Source organism: Palaemon carinicauda, chromosome 17, assembly GCF_036898095.1.
Source record: "Palaemon carinicauda isolate YSFRI2023 chromosome 17, ASM3689809v2, whole genome shotgun sequence".
In the NCBI taxonomy this organism is placed as follows: Eukaryota; Metazoa; Arthropoda; class Malacostraca; order Decapoda; family Palaemonidae; genus Palaemon; species Palaemon carinicauda.
In genome coordinates, this window is record NC_090741.1 from 35,264,138 (window position 1) to 35,285,381 (window position 21,244).

At 45.5% G+C, this 21,244-nt stretch overlaps 1 protein-coding gene across 1 annotated transcript in view; it reads left to right on the plus strand.

Moving 5' to 3' along the window:
• The first annotated feature begins 1,749 nt into the window (after positions 1–1,749).
• The window catches only part of LOC137656666 (uncharacterized), a 327,800-nt gene continuing 308,305 nt past the window's right edge, over positions 1,750–21,244 (plus strand). The window contains exon 1 of the mRNA XM_068390839.1: positions 1,750–1,957. The gene's annotated coding sequence lies outside the window, so the exon portion shown is untranslated. The remainder of the gene's footprint in view (positions 1,958–21,244) is intronic.

Below are 21,244 nucleotides of genomic sequence, written 5' to 3' on the forward strand. Positions count from 1 at the left end.
TATATATATATATATATATATATATATATATATATATATATATATATATATATATATATATATATATATATATATATATATGTGTGTGTGTGTGTGTGTGTGTGTGTGTATTTTTCAAATATATAGAGACAGTGCCTCATAAAATGTTATATAAAATATTCTATGAGTGGATTATAAACTGTGATTACTATATTTTAGTTAAGAGTAATACGTTTATGGGATGTCATAGGGAGTAGGATGAACTATGCCATTTGTTTAAATGACTGATTAATTCTGCACGTTGGTTTGAGTGAGTGATGTACTGGGTAACACGTGACTAATATTCAATATTCAAATGACATACTAGCCTATTATTATATCAAATTTAGATAGTGAAAGAACCATATAACTGTAATTCATAATTTGTTACAATTCAAGTATTATAGAATAGAATAATTGAATGTTTTGACTAGGGTGACCAGGTTTTGAAACTTGAAATAGTGCACACCTAAATTGGAGAGGTTGAATAGTTATTGTCTTATTTTTAATTTGTAATATTTTGCACTGGAATCAACTGCTCTCAAGAAATAGTGTTTGGTTTGAGTATATGTAATGAACCCAAAAGACTATTAGTGTATATTTTTTATATTGAAAATACGGGATAAAAGGCATCTCGGGATCGCTTACCGCTTCATTAAATCCTTTTGTAAACACTCTTTATTAATCGAAAGACAAGCACATTTCACGAGTGATAGAGACAATATAAAGAGTGAAAGAAAATCAACATGCTAAATTTTAGAGGAAATTGAAACAAAAGTATAGAAGAACCCAAACATTTAAGAAACCTGATCCTGAGGTGCCGTTTAAGGGTTAAAATCACAGAAAAACTTACAGGTTCCTCGTTGCTCTCTCAACAGCACTGTGATCGAGGGCACACTACTAGAAGAACCGCAGTAGGTGCAAAGCGGTGCGATCTGATTGTTACTATCCGCTGTTTTCCTTAAATAAAAGAAAAATAAATGAAAAAAAAAAACTAGAGAGTATACAGTACAAAATTATGAAAGGAATGTTTGAACAAGTTGCTACCACACCTTACTGGGGGCTGATAGCAGAAACAGGAATATGGCCAGTTGAAAATAAAATAGAGTGTAAAAGGGTAATGCTTTTTCATAACCTCAGATGAAAAACGACTAGTTAAGGAGGTAGTGGAAGATCAAATAAGAGAATCATATGAGAAATGTTGGGGAAAGAGTATCATAAAAATATGCAATAAATACGATATCAAAATTGAAGAAGTAAGAAAGTTAAAAAAAAACAAGAACTAAAAAATGAAATAAAAAGAAAAGTGGCAAATAGAATTATAAGAGGAATAGAAGAAAAGAAAGCAGAGATGACCGAACTGAGGTTTGTGAATAGTAATAGCAGACGAGACTACATAGGAAAACTTAACACCAACGAGGCAGTAATAGTTATGAAAACAAGGTTGAATATGATAGAATTAAAAGAAAATTAGAGAAAAAGGTATGATAAGGATAGACTTTGTGTTGTGTAGGGAGGCAGAGGATACTACTGAGCATACGTTTAACTGTAATAAGTTAAGAAAATTTATAAATAATAACAAAGAAATAGGGAATTTAGACAGACCATTGAAGTTAGAAGTCAAAACATGCAAGGTGTGCTGTCTGTGTAGGAGGTAACTTAAGATATTAAATTTTCCTCTAAGCTTCATCTAGTATTGTGCCCACAATCACTCTGTGTTGTTGTGGAGAGAACAACGAGGAACTTGGGCGGCGTTTGTTTTCGTGCGGGAAAGCAAGTTTTTGCAACGGTGTTCTTTTATATATACATGATGTAACATGAAATCATTTGCTAAGCTGAAGAAACTAAATGTGTTAGCAAGTTGAAATTTTTACCTCAGTGACGTTGGTCAGCAAATGTGGCTATTAAGATTTATAATCTTCATCGGTATCCTGGTTTGGTAAGTACTGGTAAATTTTGTTCCGACTCTATGAGGGATTTATCTTATTATTTGTTTGATTTTTATTTGTTTGTGTTATTTGTTTGATTTTTGTTTGTTTGTGTTATTTTTATATCAGAGGTTACTCTCTACTTCGCAATTGTTTTTTTTCCAACTGGGCCTTCCACCAATTCTGTTGTGGACCCTGTATAGTTCAGTTAACGATAGTGGGATTACTAAAATTATAGAATGGTGCAATAAACGATCTGTAGAAAATAAGACTGGTTTTCAATGTATTTTGTGGTGTTTTGAGCGGTTATGATAATGAGCCCTGCCGGAAATCCTTTGTTATTGAGTTATGGTGGGTCAACTACCATAACTGTAAAACCATGGCTTTGCAATAGGTACCACCATCAATTATGTTCAAAACACCCTAAAATATAGAGTACATGTCTAATGGCATTTGTATTTCAAATTGTGTTTTTATTAAATTGACTTGGAGCCTCTGTAGGGTGACGGCCAGATCCCGTAGAAAACGGGAATATTCTGAACTGTGGCCGTCGTTCTAAAAACGATTTTGACGGCAGAAGCTAACTTAAAATACCCACCTAACCTATGCTAAAAGCCGTATCCTTACCCAGGGGGCCTGCGCCCCCCCGTACCCCCCTCCCCATACACAACAGTTTCCTTACCTACGAGTACGACGGGAGAAGCTAACTTACCCACCTAACCTATGCTAAAAGCCGTGTCCTTACCCAGGGGGGCTGCGCCCCCCAGGACCCCCCCTTACACAACATATTTAAGATCCGTAGACCATTTCCAAACTTTTTTATTCTATACAAGATAACAGTCGCAGCGATAATAAGCAAATTAGGACGCTTGGCTGTAGCGCTACAAACTACCCATTGACTTTTTAAAACTTTGTCTGTTATCGTCATAAAAGTAATCATAAGAAAAGTTACCGTGGTAAATATATGATACTTTAATTTCTAGCCAAATATGAACCATATATTTTCCTACCCGCTATCTTGTGTTTTATGCATTTCTGACCATGCTTATTGTGGCAAACCACCTGTTCATGAGTTTTTGTACCCCGTCATAGTAAGATAATGATGGGTGATTCCAGTGGGAAACCCTGGTTTTTTTGGGTGGAAATGTCATAAATGAGTGATTTGCTGCAATAATAATGGTCATTAATACAAAATAAGCACATGATAACCGGATGGAATTTTTTTTTTTTTTTTTTTTTTTTTTAGGCAATCATTACAGAAGCTTTGCTGTAGAAATGTGCTGGTCTTCCCAAAAATTAAGTCAGAATCGGACCTTTGAGGCATTATTTTGCGGTTATTTTTTAATTTCACATGAATAACAATAGCTTTTCACTGAACGGAGAGCATTTCCATCATAATCAATTGCTGACATAAATGAAATTACACTAAATTTTGAAATAGATTGTACTTCCTTTAATTTCCCTCTTGGAGACGTCTTTATGTGATGGTGGTTTAACTCAAACTAAAGGGAAGGGTGGGAAAAAAATGGCTGTTGTAAAACAACATCCTGGAACTTGGACCTAAATATTTGGAAGCTCCTAATTGGTTAATAAAGGTAATAGTTATGCCATACTAAAAAAAGAAAAGCTGGCCAAAGAGAATGCAATCAACACATGCGCAGTAACTTTACATCAGTCTCTCAGATGTAAGCAATGGACTTAGAGTGAGAGATAGACTTCACATTTTGATAGACCGATACGTAAGTTATTATGCCCCAGCCCCAATTAAACATATAGAGAAAAATACCAAACAAGCCAGCACTCGTCCATTTCTCTTAGTGAATTTCAGTTTTGCTATCACTTAAAGTAACAGTATACTGTCCAAACACTGGAGCTTTTGTTTGCCTGGCCTTGCGTCCACATAGAAAATGGGGATTTTCATCCCATTTACTATGGAGTCGTTCATAAGTGTTCAATTATCGTATTTCAAATACCTCGTTACTTAATTGAGCTAATGATTTATTGGTTTTTACTCTGCTGTATGCTCGCTTTGCTTGCGATTAAACACTCTCTCACTGCTCCTATGTTCTGGCAAGCGGAACATGTTGCGCTTTGTGCTTTACCCCATGGGCAAGTATTTTGCTGTTAATTATCAATTATACAAACTTAAAGGGGGAGAATACACTCTAAACAAAGGGGTTAGTTGTAGCTTCGCTCTCCAGTATCTGTTCGAAAATGGACGACTTCCATTTCCAATGATCAGACTAAATATATCAAACACATTTCTACCCTAACATCTTATTAACATGATCAATATAATAAGAGCTATGATTAAATTGCATACAGTATTCCTGTATTAAAAATAAATAACAAAGAGGTTTAACATATAAAATGTTGGGCCCTTTATTCTGCCTAAACAAGTAATTTATGGCAGAAGCACCTCCTATATGTGGTTTCTGAACTACCAGTTGGAAGAACGCTTCCGATGATGTGGCATGATGACAAAAGGTATGGGTTTTTCTGAACTACCAGTTGGAAGAACGCTTCCGATGATGTGGCATGATGACAAAAGGAGCAAAACGTATTTTTTTTATCAAAATCTGTAACTTCGTTAATAGAGGTTTCCGCCAGTAGTACTGTATAGTATATGGTATTCAAAATAGTGTATTTGCAAAGATCTATTCAATTATGGAAGCATCAATGTCCTAACTAATATTGCCCCATTCTATAGTTGAACCTTGATTTGTTTGTAGCGTTGTTCATTGTATTACAAATGCAACAGAGATAACGAGTTATAGTTTTTTGCTCTGCTGTGAGCATGCTTAGCTCGCAATTATAGATTATCTCATTGTTCCTATTTTTTGGTAAGGGAACATGTTTTGCTACGCGTGTTAGCCCAATGGGCTAGTATTACATTATCATTTTCAATATTAAACTTACCCGATAATCATGTAGCTGTCAACTCTGTTGCCCGACAGAATTCTATGGAGGGATACGCCAGCTATCACAATACTAGAAGGGGGTGTTCTTACCAGCGCCACCTGTGGCCAGGTACTCAAGTACTTCTTGTTGACACCTCCTCAATTATTCCTCTGTCGTGCTTCCGGCAAGACGTTCTGGGACTGGAAACTTCTATAATACGCTTATGTTCTTGGAGTATTTTCACGACTTTGGTGAAGTATTTCTCTTTGATTTCGGCTGTCGCTTTACTGGAAACTTCTATATTAGCTTAGTTAGCTTTTGGAATTAATTTGATTAATTTTGGTGACGAAGAGAGTATGAACTCTCGTTCACCTTTCAATGGCCGACCCTTCCCTTAGACGGAAGTGTTGGTGTCTAAGAGAGTATAGACTCTCTTTCTTAATTTTGCTTAACAAAAGTTATAGATTTATTTTATATCTCTCCGCCTCTTATAGGCCTCTTCGATTAACTTCCTTTTATTATAAACTTATTAAAATTAATTTTTATATTTGTTTATATTCGACCTTCCTAATAGTAGGCGGTCTTTTCTTGGTACCGAAGTTAATTATCGTGAGCCCGTCATTTCGGTTTTACGTGTTAACATATTATGCTATTTTAAGGTCTTTGAAAGAATTTCTTTGATAGTCTCGTACTTTTTCAAAGTTGAACTAACGTTTTGTTTGTCTCGGCAGTTGTTGACGTTCAGAACGTTTCAACTTGCACTCTATCGTTACGATAGAGAAAGAATGTTCACGGTTTCACATTGCAGTAAGAGTAACCGTGTCTAGCGTTTTGTTCATTCTTTCTTAACTTAATGGTTTTGATCCTAATAAGGAACTTTTCTTTTTGGGAAATATTTCAGTTTTTTCCTTTAACAATAATATGTTTTAACGATATATATGATTGGGCTCTTCTCTCAGGTTCTAAGTCAAGAGAGAGAGAGAGAGAGAGATAGAGACGGAGGGAGAAAGAGGATAAACGTTTCCCTCAAGCCTGCCAGGCGTACGAGTAACGTCGTTATCGTTTTGCTCTTATCCCTAGTCTCTTTAGGGGAAGAAACTAAACGTTTCTAGAGTGATCTAGTGTTTAGTCTCTTTCCAGCCACTGAATTTTCTTTCATTAGATTTTTCTGTTACATTGTAATTCTGTTTTCGCAATTACTAACTTTTGAGAAGGATAGAATTGCGTGTTTCAGGTACAAACCACTTAAAGTTTCGAGTTCAGTGAAATAAGTGCAAACAGAAATCAAAGTGATAAGTGATTAGTGCAAAGTATGTCAGTGTTATGCGTGAGGGTACTTTTGTGCGCGCCAGTCGTCCTCCCAGTCCGGGACCTCTTGCAAGCTCCCAAGCCCAGGGGAGAAGCAATGTCGAAGGGCAAAAGGGTTCGGCAGGCCTTGATCGGCGCACAGAAGTATCCTCGGTGGTTGTGGGCGTGTCTTACCGAGACCGTCACTCCCACCCGCAGACGATTGAGCCCTTATTTTGCTCGTCTGCAGAAGAGATTTAGAGGAGAAAATAAAGGCAGAGTTACGCTGGTCTCAGGTCTCAAGACCTCTTAAACGTAAAGTCCAGACCTATGCCAGACGTACGAAGTAAAGTTCAACAACCCGGATGCAGTCATTGGGTTAGCTCTGACTCTCCTCAGTCATCAGTTTGTCGGGCTGAGAGTGCGCCTACACTCCCCCCCCCCCCCCCCTATGCTCGCTCCGCCTGATCGCAGTACCACCTGCCAGGCGTACGATGTTGTGGACTCTACTACAGTCCATGCAAGCACAGCTTTCGGACCTGATGCGTGAGTGTCGTGCTGAGAGTGTTGCACCTCCTCCTCCTCCTGCACCGGTGGTGCACCAACCGCCTGCACCCGTTCAGCCTGTGCTGCACCCGCCTGCACCGGTGGTGCACCAACCGGCTGCACCCGTTCAGCCTGTGCTGCACCCGCCTGCACTCGCTGCACCCAGTCGCAACACCATCTGCCAGGCGTACGATGTTGTGGACTCTACTACAGTCCATGCAAGCACAGCTTTCGGACCTGTTGCGTGAGTGTCGGGCTGAGAGTGTTGCACCTCCACCTGCACCCTTTCAGCCTGTGCTCAACCCGCCTGCACTCGCTGCACCCAGTCGCAGCACCATCTGCCAGGCGTACGATGTTGTGGACTCTACTACAGTCCATGCAAGCACAGCTTTCGGACCTGTTGTGTGAGTGTCGGGCTGAGAGTGTTGCACCTCCCCTGCACCCGTTCAGCCTGTGCTCAACCCGCCTGCACTCGCTGCACCCAGTCGCAGCACCATCTGCCAGGCGTACGATGTTGAACCTCTTTCTGTGTTCGCTGTTCCCAGTGTTGTTCAGCCTCAGCCTTCTTTAAGGTAACCTTCGGTTTGGGATCAGGAGGATTACCCCACTCTTCCTCCTCCTCCCCTGGCTGCTCCACCGGTGGTGCAACTCTCGGTGGAGGTACAACCTCTTCCACCTGTGAGTCAGTCTCCTCAGCTGCTGCACCGAGCTCAACCCGTGCACCCTGATCCTGCGCCTCAGACACCTCTGCTTGCGGGAACTTTACCTTGTTCTGCGCAACCTCGGTCTCTTCACGCTCCACTCATACCACAGGAACAGGAACTTTCTGCACCTTCCACTGTTGTTGTTCCAGCTCGTTCTGACTCTGCTGTTCAGCATACCTTACCTCCATTTTCAAACCATGGCAAAAATATGAATCATGAGTTATGAATGTAAGGTAAACATTATGTTGATTTTTTAAACCCCATGCAAGCATGCATAAAGCACTCTAGCACTGGTCATGGAATTTCTGAGGAATGTTAAACGCCATGCACACGCTCTGCTTTCCTTACAGCAGGCTCTGCTTACAGCAGGCTCTGCTTACTACATGCTCAGCATTCAGCATGCTCTGCATTCAGCATGCTCTGCATACAACACATGCTCTACATACAGCATGCTCTGCATACAGCATACTCTGCATTCATCATGCTCTGCATACCTTACCGCATGCTTCTCAACATATCTTGGGTTGTTGCCAACTCACTAGACTGTCAAGCAGTTTCATAACGTTGCCTTCTAGTCTGCTGCTTTTGCACCAGTGAACCCTCACTCAGAGAACTTAGCTTTTCTAGGATAAGGTCCCTGTAGATGAGAAAGTTCTTTTCTCCCTCCTTCTGATATTCCCTTGAGGACTCTGTCATTTGGAGGGAGCCTTTAGCTGCATAACCTCTTATGGACTTTTATTTAAGCATAACATGCTTACAGGGAAGGTAATGGTTCCACTTCAGCCGCTAATCCCGTCTGTTACCACACCTGCTCCCATAGACCTTGAGCTGTGTTGCATGACATGCAGTCCAAGCTTAGTCCTTGTTAGAGGATTTTTGTTTACGAAGTCAATGTGTCACGGGGAAGACGTTCAACAACCAACAGAAGGGACTTGTTGTGACTCAGTGCGGCAACCTCAGCAACCCGTTAAGGAGTTGTCTGTACGACCCAGATAGTCTAGACAGATTCGGGTTGTCACTGTACTTCCTCGCTTGCCCATGATTGTCAGTTTACAGACTGTGCAGCAGTATCATGATCTTGTGTCCGGCTCCGTCAGACGACTGGCTTTTAAGAGCTCCCACAAGTCGTCGCTGTCTGGAGATTTTCAAATGGACTATGGATCTGACCAAGGAACTGGGCCTCCTGGTCAATTTTGAGGAGTCTCAGCTCGTTCCATCCCAGACCATTGTTTCCTTGGGTATGGATCTTCAGAGTCGAGCTTTTCGGACTTGTCCGTCGGCCCCAAGGATCTTCCAAGCCCTAGAATGCATCCAGAGCATGCTGAGAAGGAACCGATGCTTAGTCAGGCAGGGGATGAGTCTAACAGGGACACTTTCATCGCTGGCCCTGTTCATCGAGTTAGGGAGACTCCACCTCCCCCCCCTTCAGTATCATCTAGCTGCTCACTGGATAAAGGACATGACGCTAGAGACGGGCTCAGTTCCTGTTTCCGAAGAGATGAGGTCTACTCTAACGTGGTGGAAGAACAGCATTCTTCTCAAGGAAGGTCTACCTTTGGCTGTTCAGAACCCCGACCACCGTCTCTTCTCGGACGCATCGGACACGGGCTGGGGTGCGACACTGGACGGACAGGAATGCTCGGGAACATGGAATCAGGAGCAAAGGACACTTCACATCTTTTGCAAGGAGTTGTTGGCAGTTCATCTGGCCTTGATAAACTTCAAGTCCCTCCAGCTTAACAAGGTGGTGGAGGTGAACTCCGACTACACCACAGCCTTGGCTTACATCTCCAAGCAGAGAGGGACTCATTCGAGGAAGTTGTTCAAGATCGCAAGGGACCTCCTCATTTGGTCAAAGATCGAAAGCTCACGCTGGTAACGAGGCTCATTCAGGGCGATATGAATGTCATGGCAGATCGCCTCAGCCGTAAGGGTCAGGTCTTCCCCACAGAGTGGACCCTTCACAAGAATGTTTGCAGCAGACTTTGGGCCCTGTGGGGTCTGCCAACCATAGTTCTATTCGCTACCTCGATGACCAAGAAGCTCCTCTTGTATTGTTCTCCGATTCCAGACCCAGCAGCAGTTCGCGTGGATGCCTTTCTGCTGGATTGGTCCCATCTCAACCTGTATGCATTCCCGCCGTTCAAGATTGTCAACAGGGTACTTCAGAAGTTCGCCTCTCACAAAGGGACACGGTTGACGTTGGTTGCTCCCCTCTGACCCGCGAGAGAAGGGTTCACCGAGGTACTGCAATGGCTGGTCGACGTTCCCAGGACTCTTCCTCCTAGAGTGGACCTTCTGCGTCAACCTCACGTAAAGAAGGTACACCCAAACCTCCACGCTCTTCGTCTGACTGCCTTCAGACTATCGAAAGTCTCTCAAGAACTAGAGGCTTTTCGAAGGAGGCAGCCAGAACGATTGCCAGAGCAAGGACGACATCCACTCTCAGAGTCTATCAGTCTTAATGGGAAGTCTTCCGAAGCTGGTGCAAGGCCAATGCAGTTTTCCTCAACCAGTACCACTGTAACCCAGATTGCTGACTTCCTGTTACATCTAAGGAACGTAAAATCCCTATCAGCTCCTACGATCAAGGGTTACAGAAGTATGTTGGCAGCGGTTTTCCGCCACAGAGGCTTGGATCTTTCCTCCAACAAAGATCTACAGGACCTCCTTAGGTCTTTTGAGACCTCAAAGGAACGTCGGTTGTCCACTCCAGTCTGGAATCTAGACGTGGTCCTAAGGTTCCTAATGTCATCAGGATTTGAACCGTTCCAATCAGCCTCTTTTAAGGACCTCACATTAGAAACTCTTTTCCTCGTGTGCTTAGCAACAGGTAAAAGAGTAAGTGAGATCCACGCCTTCAGCAGGAACATAGGTTTCACATCTGAAACGGCTACATGTTCCTTGCGGCTCGGTTTTTTTTTTTTTGGCTAAAACGAGCTTCCTTCCCGTCCTTGCCCTAAGTCGTTCGAGATCCCAAGCCTGTCCAACATGGTGGGGAACGAACTAGAGAGAGTACTTTGCCCTGTTAGAGCTCTTAAGTACTATTTAAGAAGGTCAAAACCATTACGAGGACAATCAGAAGCCTTATGGTGTGCTATCAAGAAGCCTTCTCTACCAATGTCTAAGAACTCAGTTTCTTACTACATCAGGCTTCTGATTAGAGAAGCAAATTCTCATCTGAAGGAAGAAGACCTTGCTTTGCTGAAGGTAAGGACACATGAAGTGAGAGCTGTGGCTACTTCAGTGGCCTTCAAACAGAACCGTTCTCTGCAGAGTGTTATGGATGCAACCTATTGGAGAAGCAAGTCAGTGTTCGCATCATTCTATCTCAAAGATGTCCAGTCTCTTTACGAGTACTGCTACACCCTGGGTCCATTCGTAGCAACGAATGCAGTAGTAGGCGAGGGCTCAGCCACTACATTCCCATAATTCCATAACTTTTTAACCTTTCTCTTGAATACTTTTTATGGGTTGTTCGGTCGGCTAAGAAGCCTTCCACATCCTTGTTGATTTGGCGGGTGGTCAATTCTTTCTTGAGAAGCGCCGAGGTTAAAGGTTGTGATGAGGTCCTTTAGTATGGGTTGCAGCCCTGTATACTTTAGCACCTTTGGGTTGATTCAGCCTCCAAGAGGAACGCTGCGCTCAGTAAGGAAGACGAACTTAAAAAAGAGACAGAGTAACGGTTCAATTCGACTTCCTTACCAGGTACTTATTATTTCATTGTTATTTGAGATAACTGTTATATGAAATATGGGATACTTAGCTATCCTTTAATCTTGTACACTGGTTTTCACCCACCCCCCTGGGTGTGAATCAGCTACATGATTATCGGGTAAGTTTAATATTGAAAAATGTTATTTTCATTAGTAAAATAAATTTTTGAATATACTTACCCGATAATCATGATTTAATTGACCCTCCCTTCCTCCCCATAGAGAACCAGTGGGACCGAGGAATAATTGAGGAGGTGTCAACAAGAAGTACTTGAGTACCTGGCCACAGGTGGCGCTGGTAAGAACACCCCCTTCTAGTATTGTGATAGCTGGCGTATCCCTCCATAGAATTCTGTCGGGCAACAGAGTTGACAGCTACATGATTATCGGGTAAGTATATTCAAAAATTTATTTTACTAATGAAAATAACATATTATACAAACTTAAGGGTTGAATACACAGTTAATAAACGGGCTATTTGTAGCTTTGCCTTCTAGCATGTTTTCAAACATGGAGCTGGCTTCCATTTACAATGATCAAAATAAATATATCAAACACATTTCTACCCTAACTTTTTCTTATTAACATGATAAATATATTAAGACTATGATTATATTGCATATCCCTATAATAAAGATAAATAACAAAGAGTTTTAGAATATAAAACAGGACCTTTATTATGTTTAAACAAGTAATTGTTCCGTAACTGACATACAAACCACGCTATTTAATAGGGGTATTACTTTCGGCGTAGCTGAAATGACGAGCCATTAGAATTTTAACGAGGGTTTACTACCCCATCGCTAGTTAACAGGGGTAGGGGAGGGTAGCTTGCTACCCCCCCCCCTCACGCTCACCTGTGCTTGAGCTCACTTTGCTCTCGGCTCGGATGGTAGACGGACGTGTCCTCTCTCTTGGCAGCCATTAATGCTTTTTTGCTTTTTCTTTGACAGGTTTGAGTGTGAAGTTGGCCTCTGCGATTATGCGCACCTGTCCTGGATTACTCGACCGCCCCTGAGGAGCATTCATGTCGGCGGTCGAGACAGACCCTCACACCCTTTGCCCTTACTGTAGAGGCCGACGGTGTGATAGTGGTAATAAGTGTGGTGAGTGTAGGGAGTGGTCTAACTCCCAGTGGAAGAGGTTTCTCGGCGACGTAAGAAGAAGTCCAGGCGTGATATTTCTCCTTCGAAGGTTTCTTTGAAAGGAGAAAATCCCAGGGACCCTTCTTCCGTTGCCCAAACCTCCTCCGAAGCTCTCGCTCGATCGGTCTCTTTCAAGAGACCGGCGAGTGGTAGCGTAGACCGTGGTTCTGTTTCCCAAACTTGGGGTTCGAGAGATGGCGTTGCCTCCCCTAGCGAGGCAGCTCCACCTCTCCCCCCGGGGGAGGATATATCACTAACTAATTTGTTTCAGCTTTGGTCTTCCTTGGGGCTCAATGGTTTGCCCTCCAAGGAAGCTCTACTTGACATCATTCGATTGGGTGCCGCTGTTAAGCAATCGCTGACTTTGGCAGAGGTTGATCCTCTGTCAATTGTCGACGTTGTAGTGTCAGAGGTATCAAATGCGGTATCTCCTAATACCTCTGCCTCTTCTCATCCTGCGGTAGCTTAAGGCTTAGTTTCTCCCGTTCCTTCACAACCTACGAGGGAGAAACTAAGTCCAACAGTCTCTCCTGCCAGTGATTCTCCCCCTGGGGGAGTTCACTTACAGAGACTCCTCTTCGGAGGACTGCAGAAGGTCAGCTTGCTGATCCAATGGCCCCCAGGGGGCGCATCCGTCGTAAGGCTCGCCTTCCTCTTTGCCCGAGAGGCCTTCCTTCACCTTATAAATCGGTGAGGAGGCGCCTCTTTGGTTCATCATCGTCGTTGCAGTCCGCCGCAGAGGAGTCTCATCAGCGTTCACCAACTGTTCCTGCTATGGTCCTGGACCTCTCAGCGGATCGTTCGTGATCCCCTTCGGTGGAAGGTCGTCCTTTCGAAGGGCACGCCGACCTTCCACCCGACAGACCTGCTGACCTGCCGTCTCCGTTCCTGGCAGCTGATGCGCTTTACGCGCCAACGAATCCTGACTATCATGCTAGTCAGACACCGATCCCCATTAGGGGGCAACATGGGCGTACGTGCCATCGCGCGTATACTTCCCTTACGCGCCATGATGGTCATGCTCGCCAACGTTCTCCTGTGCGCAAGGCTTTGCCTGAGGTAGCTCGCCAGTGCTCACCTGCGCGCCATCAACCTCCTGCGCGCCAGCAACCCCCTGTGCGCCAGCGCTCTCCTGCGCGCCAGCGGTCTCCTGAGTGCTAGCGCTCTCCTGCACGCCAGCGCCCATGTGCATCCATCTCTCCTGCGCGCCCACGATCTTCGGATCTGGGAGCTGTAGAGAAGTCAAGGACTTTGCCTACACACCAGCGCTCGCCAACGCGCGCCATCCCTCGGCATCGCGCAATTGCGAGCGCTCACCTGCTCCCGCACGAGGATACGCGTGCGCGCCCTGTGCGTCCACGCCCATCCTCTCCAGCAGTTATGCACCGCCATCCTGACCCACACCTGCAAGATGCGCGCCCATGCACACAGGTTCCGACTGCGCGCCCGCGCGCAAGGGATATCTCTCCTGCGCGCGCGCCCTACGACATCTTCTGGGGACCGCGTACTCTTGCCCGCACGCCCACGGGTCCAACATCCTAATCCTGCACGCCCACGCGCGCGCGCCAATCAGCCTCCCGCGCACTCTCCTGTGGTCCCACAGTCTCCCGCGCGTGCTCCTACGCGCCATCACTCGCCCGCGTGCGCGCGCCAGCAGTCTCCCGCGCGTGACTCCGGGTAATCCCCATCGCGAGAGCGCTAACACGCTCCCCCACTCGAGCGCCAATACCCTCCCGCGCGCGAAGCTGCAGGACAACGCACGGCAAGGTCGCCATCGCCACATTACCCTCCCCGCAAGCGCAGAACAGCGTGCATGGCAGTGGAAGGGAAACATCCAGAAAGGTCCAGGAACACTTTTTCTTCTTTTCAGGCAAACCCCTCTATGGAAACTCCTCCCAGGGATCTGTCGATTCCTGTCCCTCCAGAGGGAGTGTCTGACAGTGCAGCTGTCAGTCAACAGCCATGGTTTGGGGCACTAATCAGAGCAGTTACACAGGCTTTCAAGCCTGTGCTCTCTGAGTTAGGCCACAGATCCTTGGCTGCGTCTACCGCTCGGAAGAGAAAAAGAGGAGTTTCAGACGCGGTAACTTCTCCAAGAGCTAAGCTGTCTCCTCGCAAGCCCTCGAGGCAAGTTCCCTCCCCGCCCCAGAGTTTTTTTCCCTCTCTGTCTGACGAGGATTTCCCGTCCTCAGGGGAGTCACGTGAGGTGAGACATTCCCCCATCGCACCAATGAGGGAAACTCCACCTTGCGTTGAAAAGTCTTCCAGGGTAGGGGCGGAGAAGAACTTGCCTCCGTCTTTGTTAGAGTCCTGCATCCTTCCCAGGAAGGAGTCGAAAGACTCAAAGACAGTGCCAAAATTCTCGACGAAACTTAGGACGGAGCCAGCTAGTCATTCGGAGAACGTCCGCGATTCTCCCCAAGAAGAGCCTTTGGGGACAGGAGACTTCACTGCAAGTCCAACATCTGGAGGAGAACTACAAGAGTCAGAACATGCATTTTGGCAGGTTCTGACTCTTATGAGGACTCTCAATGGGTTTGCCGACCCAGAGATCCCCCCTCGAGAGGGCAAAGACGCGGTCTTGGACCGAGTATTTGGAACTCAAAAACCTTCTAAGGCCAGTGCGACTCTGCCCTGGTCTCAGAGGGTTAAGAGTACCAGGGACAAGATCGCGGTCCAGCTCTCTGAGTTAGCCTCCTCTAACCGCTCCAGTGCTGGCAACAAGCTTCTCCCACCTCCTCGCGTACAGCAGAGGAGGTACTTCGAGATCTTGGAGGAGCCTTGTTTAGCTCTTCCTCTTCACCATTCCTTGGAAGAGCTTACCAGGGGAGTCCCTCTTGAGAGACTCTCCAACCGGCAGGTCTCATTCTCGGCAACTGAGATCCTTAATCAGGAGAAGGTTGTGAAGTGTGCTATGCAAGCCACTTCGTGGCTGGATATCGGGTTAGGGACCTTAGGTATCCTGATACGCTCTGAGGATTTCTCCAAAGAACGTACCAGGAAAGCTATGGAGACGCTCCTCCTCTCAGGAACTCGCACGATCGAGTTTCTGGCCCACCAAGTCTCAAACGTGTGGGCGAACACCATCCTGAAACGTCGGGATGCGGTGGCTGAGAGGTTCCATCAGAAGGTCCCTAGCACCGAGATAAATAGGCTCAGGCATTCTTCCTTGGAAGGAACGAATCTGTTTGAGCCTAAAGACGTGGAACATGCTGCTGAGAGGTGGAGGAAGTCCCACCAAGACTCCTTCCTGCATAGGGCTTTGACATCCAAGCCCTATAAGCCTCCAGCACCCCAGCAGTCCCGTCCTACCAAGACCACGAAACTGACAACGGCAGCGGAGACAGTGGTGTCTAAGCCAGGCAAAAAGTCCTCCAGGGGAGGTAAAAATCCTAGAGAGAGCAGCCGAGGCCGCAAACGCTAGGATTGGCAGTCCCCCTGCATGTCTACCAGTGGGGGGATGCCTACAAAGTTGCGCAGACAGGTGGCAGCAACTCGGGGCCGATTCCTGGACGATTTCCGTAATCAGTCAGGGATATCACGTCCCGTTCACAACATATCTACCTCCCCTGACGACGAATCCAGTGTCATTTAGCTCCCTTGCCATGGGATCAGCAAGGGGACAAGCCCTTCGGGTAGAAGTTCAGACTTTGTTGAAGAAGGGCGCTCTCCAAGAGGTCCTCGACGGGTCCCCAGGCTTCTTCAGTCGACTCTCGGCTCTGAACAAGTTTGTCAAACAAACTCCGTTCAGCATGGAGACCGCAGACACGGTCAGACTAGCAGTGAGACCGCAGGACTTCATGTGTACACTGGATCTTAAGGACGCGTACTTCCAGATCCCAGTCTATCCGTCTTCAAGGAAGTACTTAAGATTCAGCCTAGACAACAATTCAAGGTGCTGTGTTTCGGTCTCTCCACAGCACCACAGGTTTTCACTAGAGTGTTCACCCTAATATCTTCGTGGGCACACAGGATCGGCCTCCGTCTCCTCCGTTATCTGGACGACTGGCTGATCCTAGCAGACTCGGCGTCATCCCTTCTTCAACACCGAGACAAACTTCTGGGACTTCGCCAGGATCTGGAGATCATGGTAAATCTCGAGAAGTCTTCTCTGCTTCCCACTCAAAGATTGGGATACCTAGGCATGATTATAGACACCAATCTTCACAAAGCCTTCCCATCAGACGACAGGATAGCAAGGCTGAGGAAGGTCGCAAGCCCCTTTCTCAGACGAGAAGAACTTCCAGCCCAATCGTGGTTACGTCTCCTCGGTCACCTTTCATCTTTGGCTCGTTTAGTTCCCAACGGTCGCCTCAGGATGTGGGACTCAAGTCCCGGTGGAATCAAGGCTACGATTCCCTGGACATCATGATCCCTATGGGACCTGTGGAACGGACGGACCTCCAGTGGTGGGTGACAGACGAGAACCTACGAAGAGGGGTGGATCTTCTCGTCCTCCCCCGGATTTGATGCTGTTTTCGGACGCCTCAAAGAAAGGGTGGGGGCCCCACGTACTGCACCACACGACCTCAGGCCTGTGGTCAGAATCAGAAAAGTGCCTCCATATAAACCTTCTAGAGATGAAGTCCGTCTCTTTGGCCCTTCAACAGTTCCAACAATACCTGACGGGTCATTCTGTGGTGGTGATGAGTGACAACACCACAGTAGTGGCTTACATCAACAAACAAGGAGATAACTTTTCGAAGCAGCTATCCCATCTTGCAGTAGAGATGCTGTGATGGACCGAAGTCCACTCGATTCCACTATCGGCACGTTTCATTCCAGGCAAGAGGAATGTGCTTGCCGACAATCTGAGCAGAGCGTCTCAGATAGTGAGTAAGTGGTTTTTGGATCATCTAGTGGCCAACTAAGTCTTGACTTTGTGGGGTTCCCCCACTGTGGATCTGTTCGCAAAAGCTCTGAACTTCAAGCTTCTGCTGTACTTCTCCCCAGTCCCGGATCCCAAGGCTCTCTGGCAAGATGTCTTCCAACAACGGTGGGACACCATCGATGTTTACGCCTTTCCCCTGTTCTGTCTGATGAGGAGGGTGCTCAACAAGACCAGAATATCGGTCAATTTTTCAATGACCTTGATAGCTCCGTTATGGCATCACGCGGAATGGTTTCCGGACCTTCTGCAACTCCTAACGGAACTACTTAGAGAACTCCCTCCATGACACAATCTACTCGGACAACCACATGCCAACATCTTCCCCAAAGCCATAGCTTCGCTATGACTTCACGCCTGGAGACTATCCAGCATCTCCTCGCTGAGAGAGGATTTTCGCAACAAGTTGCGATCAGGATGTCTGGACATCTGTGAAAGTCATCCGCAGCTGTCTACCAGGCAAAATGGAAAGTCTTCTGTGGTTGGTGTCATGGAAGGGGTATCTCTCCACTCGATGCCACTATTCCAACAATAGCGGAGTTCCTCGTGTATTTGCTAGAAGAAATGCGCCTTTCAGTCTCGGCGGTGAAAGGCTATCGCTCAGCCTTAAGTCTAGCCTTCAGGCTCAAAGGAATGGATATTTCTTCTTCGCTGGAACTTTCCCTACTCATACGAAGTTATGAACTTACCTGCCCTCAGTCGGAAGTGAGACCTCCTCCATGGAACGTGGTTCGAGTTCTCAGGTCTCTTAAGAGACCTCCCTAGGAACCATTACGCCCGGCTTCAGACCGCCACCTAACTTGGAAGACTGTGTTCCTACTAGCTTTAGCTTCGGCCAAGCGTGTTAGTGAACTTCATGGTCTCTCGTATGACATCGCCCATTCAAGGGGATGGGGGGAGGTAATGTTCAGATTCGTCCCTGAGTTTATTGCTAAGACTCAGAATTCTGGAGTAGCGGACCCTCGGTTCGACTCCTTCCAGATTTCGAGTCTCCATTCAGTAACAGATGACTCAGACCATCTCCTACTATGCCCAGTAAGGAGTTTGAGGCTATATCTCAAAGGAACGGCTGCAGTCCGTCCTCATGTGCCAGCGTTATTTGTTAGCACAGGGAGGACTAAGAGGAGGGTCACCAAGAACACCATCTCGGCATGGATTCGTAGGGTGATTCATCTGTCCCTGAATCCAGACCCTCCTCCGTCACGTCGCCCTAGAGCACATGATGTCAGGGGCGTAGCTTTGTCCCTGGCCTTCAAAAAGAATTTCTCAGTGACGCAGGTTCTTCAAGCTGGGGTGTGGAAGCGTCAGACGACCTTCACAGCCCACTACCTGCAAGACGTGACCCACAGGAGGCTCGATACTTTCTCTATCGGCCCTGTGGTGGCTGCACAACAGCTGGTTTAAACCTCAAGCTCCTTATTGGACAAGTAGCAGAAGGTTGAGGGCATTGTTACCCGGTTTTAGTCTGCATGAATGAAAAGGTTTGTCTGGCCCTTATTCTTTTCTTCATCTTCCCCTATCATGGGGAAAGCAGCATCCATGGTTCTCTGCATAGCTGACCTCAAACCACTGCAGGTAAACCATGCTTCCTTGTGTTCCTAGTATTAAGCTAATACTGTCACGTCCCCATACCTGACGAGGTGGTATTGGGAGAGTCCTAGCCTAAAGTTTCCATCTAAAGAACTTCAGGTCAACTTCCTAGGACGAGTCACACTTCATTATACCTTCACACACAGCTTGCGTAGGCTGCAGTCCTTGGTAGCAAGGTTCTAGCGATGTGCAGGGACTCCTTATTTTTGAGTGCAAATAACGAGCCCCCTGGCAAAGCCAAAATGCCAGTACTGGCTGGGACGTCCACCCTTGCTAATGGGTGAGTCACCCCTATTAAATAGCGTGGTTTTGTATGTCAGTTACGGAACAAATGACAAATTCGTAGATAATTTGTATTTTTCCTAACTATACAAACCTTAGCTATTTAATCAAACTTGCCCGCCAGCTCTATCCCCCTTGAAGTCCTACCTCCAAGCAAAGTGAGCTCAAGCACAGGTGTGTGTGTGAGGGGGGCAGGTAGCAAGCTACCCTCCCCTACCCCCGCTAACTAACGATGGGGTAGTAAACCCTCGTTAAAATTCTAATGGCTCGTCATTTCAGTTACGCCTAAAGTAATACCCCTATTAAATAGCTAAGGTTTGTATAGTTAAGAAAAATACAAATTAACTACGAATTTGTCATCTTACGACAGAAGCACCACCTACCAGTATTTTTCTGAAATACCGGGTGGAAGGAGTCTCCTATGTTTGCTATGATGACAAAAGGAGCAAAATGGGTATATTTTTTATTAGAATCTGTAACTATATTCCTGAAGGTTTCCGTCAGTAGTATATGGGATTCAAAATAGTGTTTGTTCTGTCACTAAATACAAACCCTTTCGCTCTATATTAGGGAATATACTTCCGGCAAAGTTGGAAGATTAGCCATAAGACTTTTAGTGAGGTATAACTACCTGCTGCTAGTTAGAGAATGGTGGTAGGGTGTAGTATCAGCTACCTCACCCACACACACACCTGTGTTCTATTGTCAATTTTTAAACATTTAATTTAGCCGGTGGATATATATATAGCTAACGCCTCTGACGTCCGGCAGAAAATTCAAAACTCGCAGGCAATCGAAGATTGGGTGGCTAGGTGTACTACTAGCGCCACCACTCGCCAGGATACTAGAACCATTCCTCAAATCCTCAGTTCTTCTCTGCCGCTGTGGCGACAACATTGGAATTTTCATGCTTGCACATAACCTTCAAGTTTGCAACAGCTTTGGTGAAGTACTTGTTTTTCGATTAATGGCTTTCGCTTGATTGGATTTTCTTACGATTTTTCCGGAAACACATTTTGTTTTGACTATTTTGACCCTTGCTTGTTTGATCTCTCTCTGGATATTCCATAATGGCCGACCCTTCTGTGTATAGGAAGTGTGTGAAAGGCTTTAAGAACCGCCTTCCTTAGGCCTCAATCGATCCCCACTCCATTTGTACTAAATGCCGAGTAAATTATGTATTTTTATGGATTGATGTGATGAATATTTTAAGAAAATTTTTGTGTTTTTAAAAATTTTTTCTTTGGATAGTCTTCGATATGTTTTCAAAGATTTACTAGCATTCAGTTTATTTATGCTACGCAGTTTTCAGTCTATCGTCACGATATTACGTTTTCACTTTGAATCGATTTTTACCATTAGTACATTCTTCTTACAAACTGAAGTTTTTAAGTTGTACTAGATAAAAGGAACATGTTATTTTGCAATTAATTAGTCTTTTTAGTATTTTTCTTTAGTCAAATAGCCTTTTATTATCGGAGAGTGAGTGGCTTGAGCCATTACTCTCGTAACTTAGAGAGAGAGAGAGAGAGAGTGAGAGTGAGAAAACGTAGTTCTTCTCGATCCAGATATTTATTCTCGTCCCAAGTCACTGTACAGGGAGAGAGAGAGAAAACGTAGTTCTTCGCGATCTAGTTTTTTATTCTCGTCCCAAGTCACTGTACAGGGAGAGAGAGAGAGAAAACGTAGTTTTTCGCGATCTAGTTTTTTATTCTCGTCCCAAGTCACAACCTTATTAACTTATACTTTATATATTTCACTTTTACATTACCTATTTATATATATGTATATGTTTATTAATTATTACATGTGTGATACACTTATGTACTGATGAGCCTACACTAAAGGACATATTTCGCAATTCTAGCCTTTTGGGTTAAGGGAGAATTGCTTGCTACGGACGGGGGTTTACTTTTGTCCGAGGTAAATCACTAAAGTGCCAGTGTTAGTGCGGTTAATGTGTTCAGTGCTGTGGAGGGTGCGTATGCTTGAACCTGTCGTTCACCTAGCCTTAGACCTCTTTCAAGCTCCCCAACCCCTGGGAGAAGGAATGTCGATCGGCGAAAGGGTACAATAGGCGTAGCTGCTCGAGCAGGTGTCCCCTCGAGCATTCCTGATGTCGTATCACAGGACGTTCACCCTCTACCTTGGAAAGGTGAGGTTAAGTTTACATCGTCATCGGATAATGTGCGTGACAGAGGACATGCAGCTACAGGCTGTCCTCGCTAATGCAGTCTTT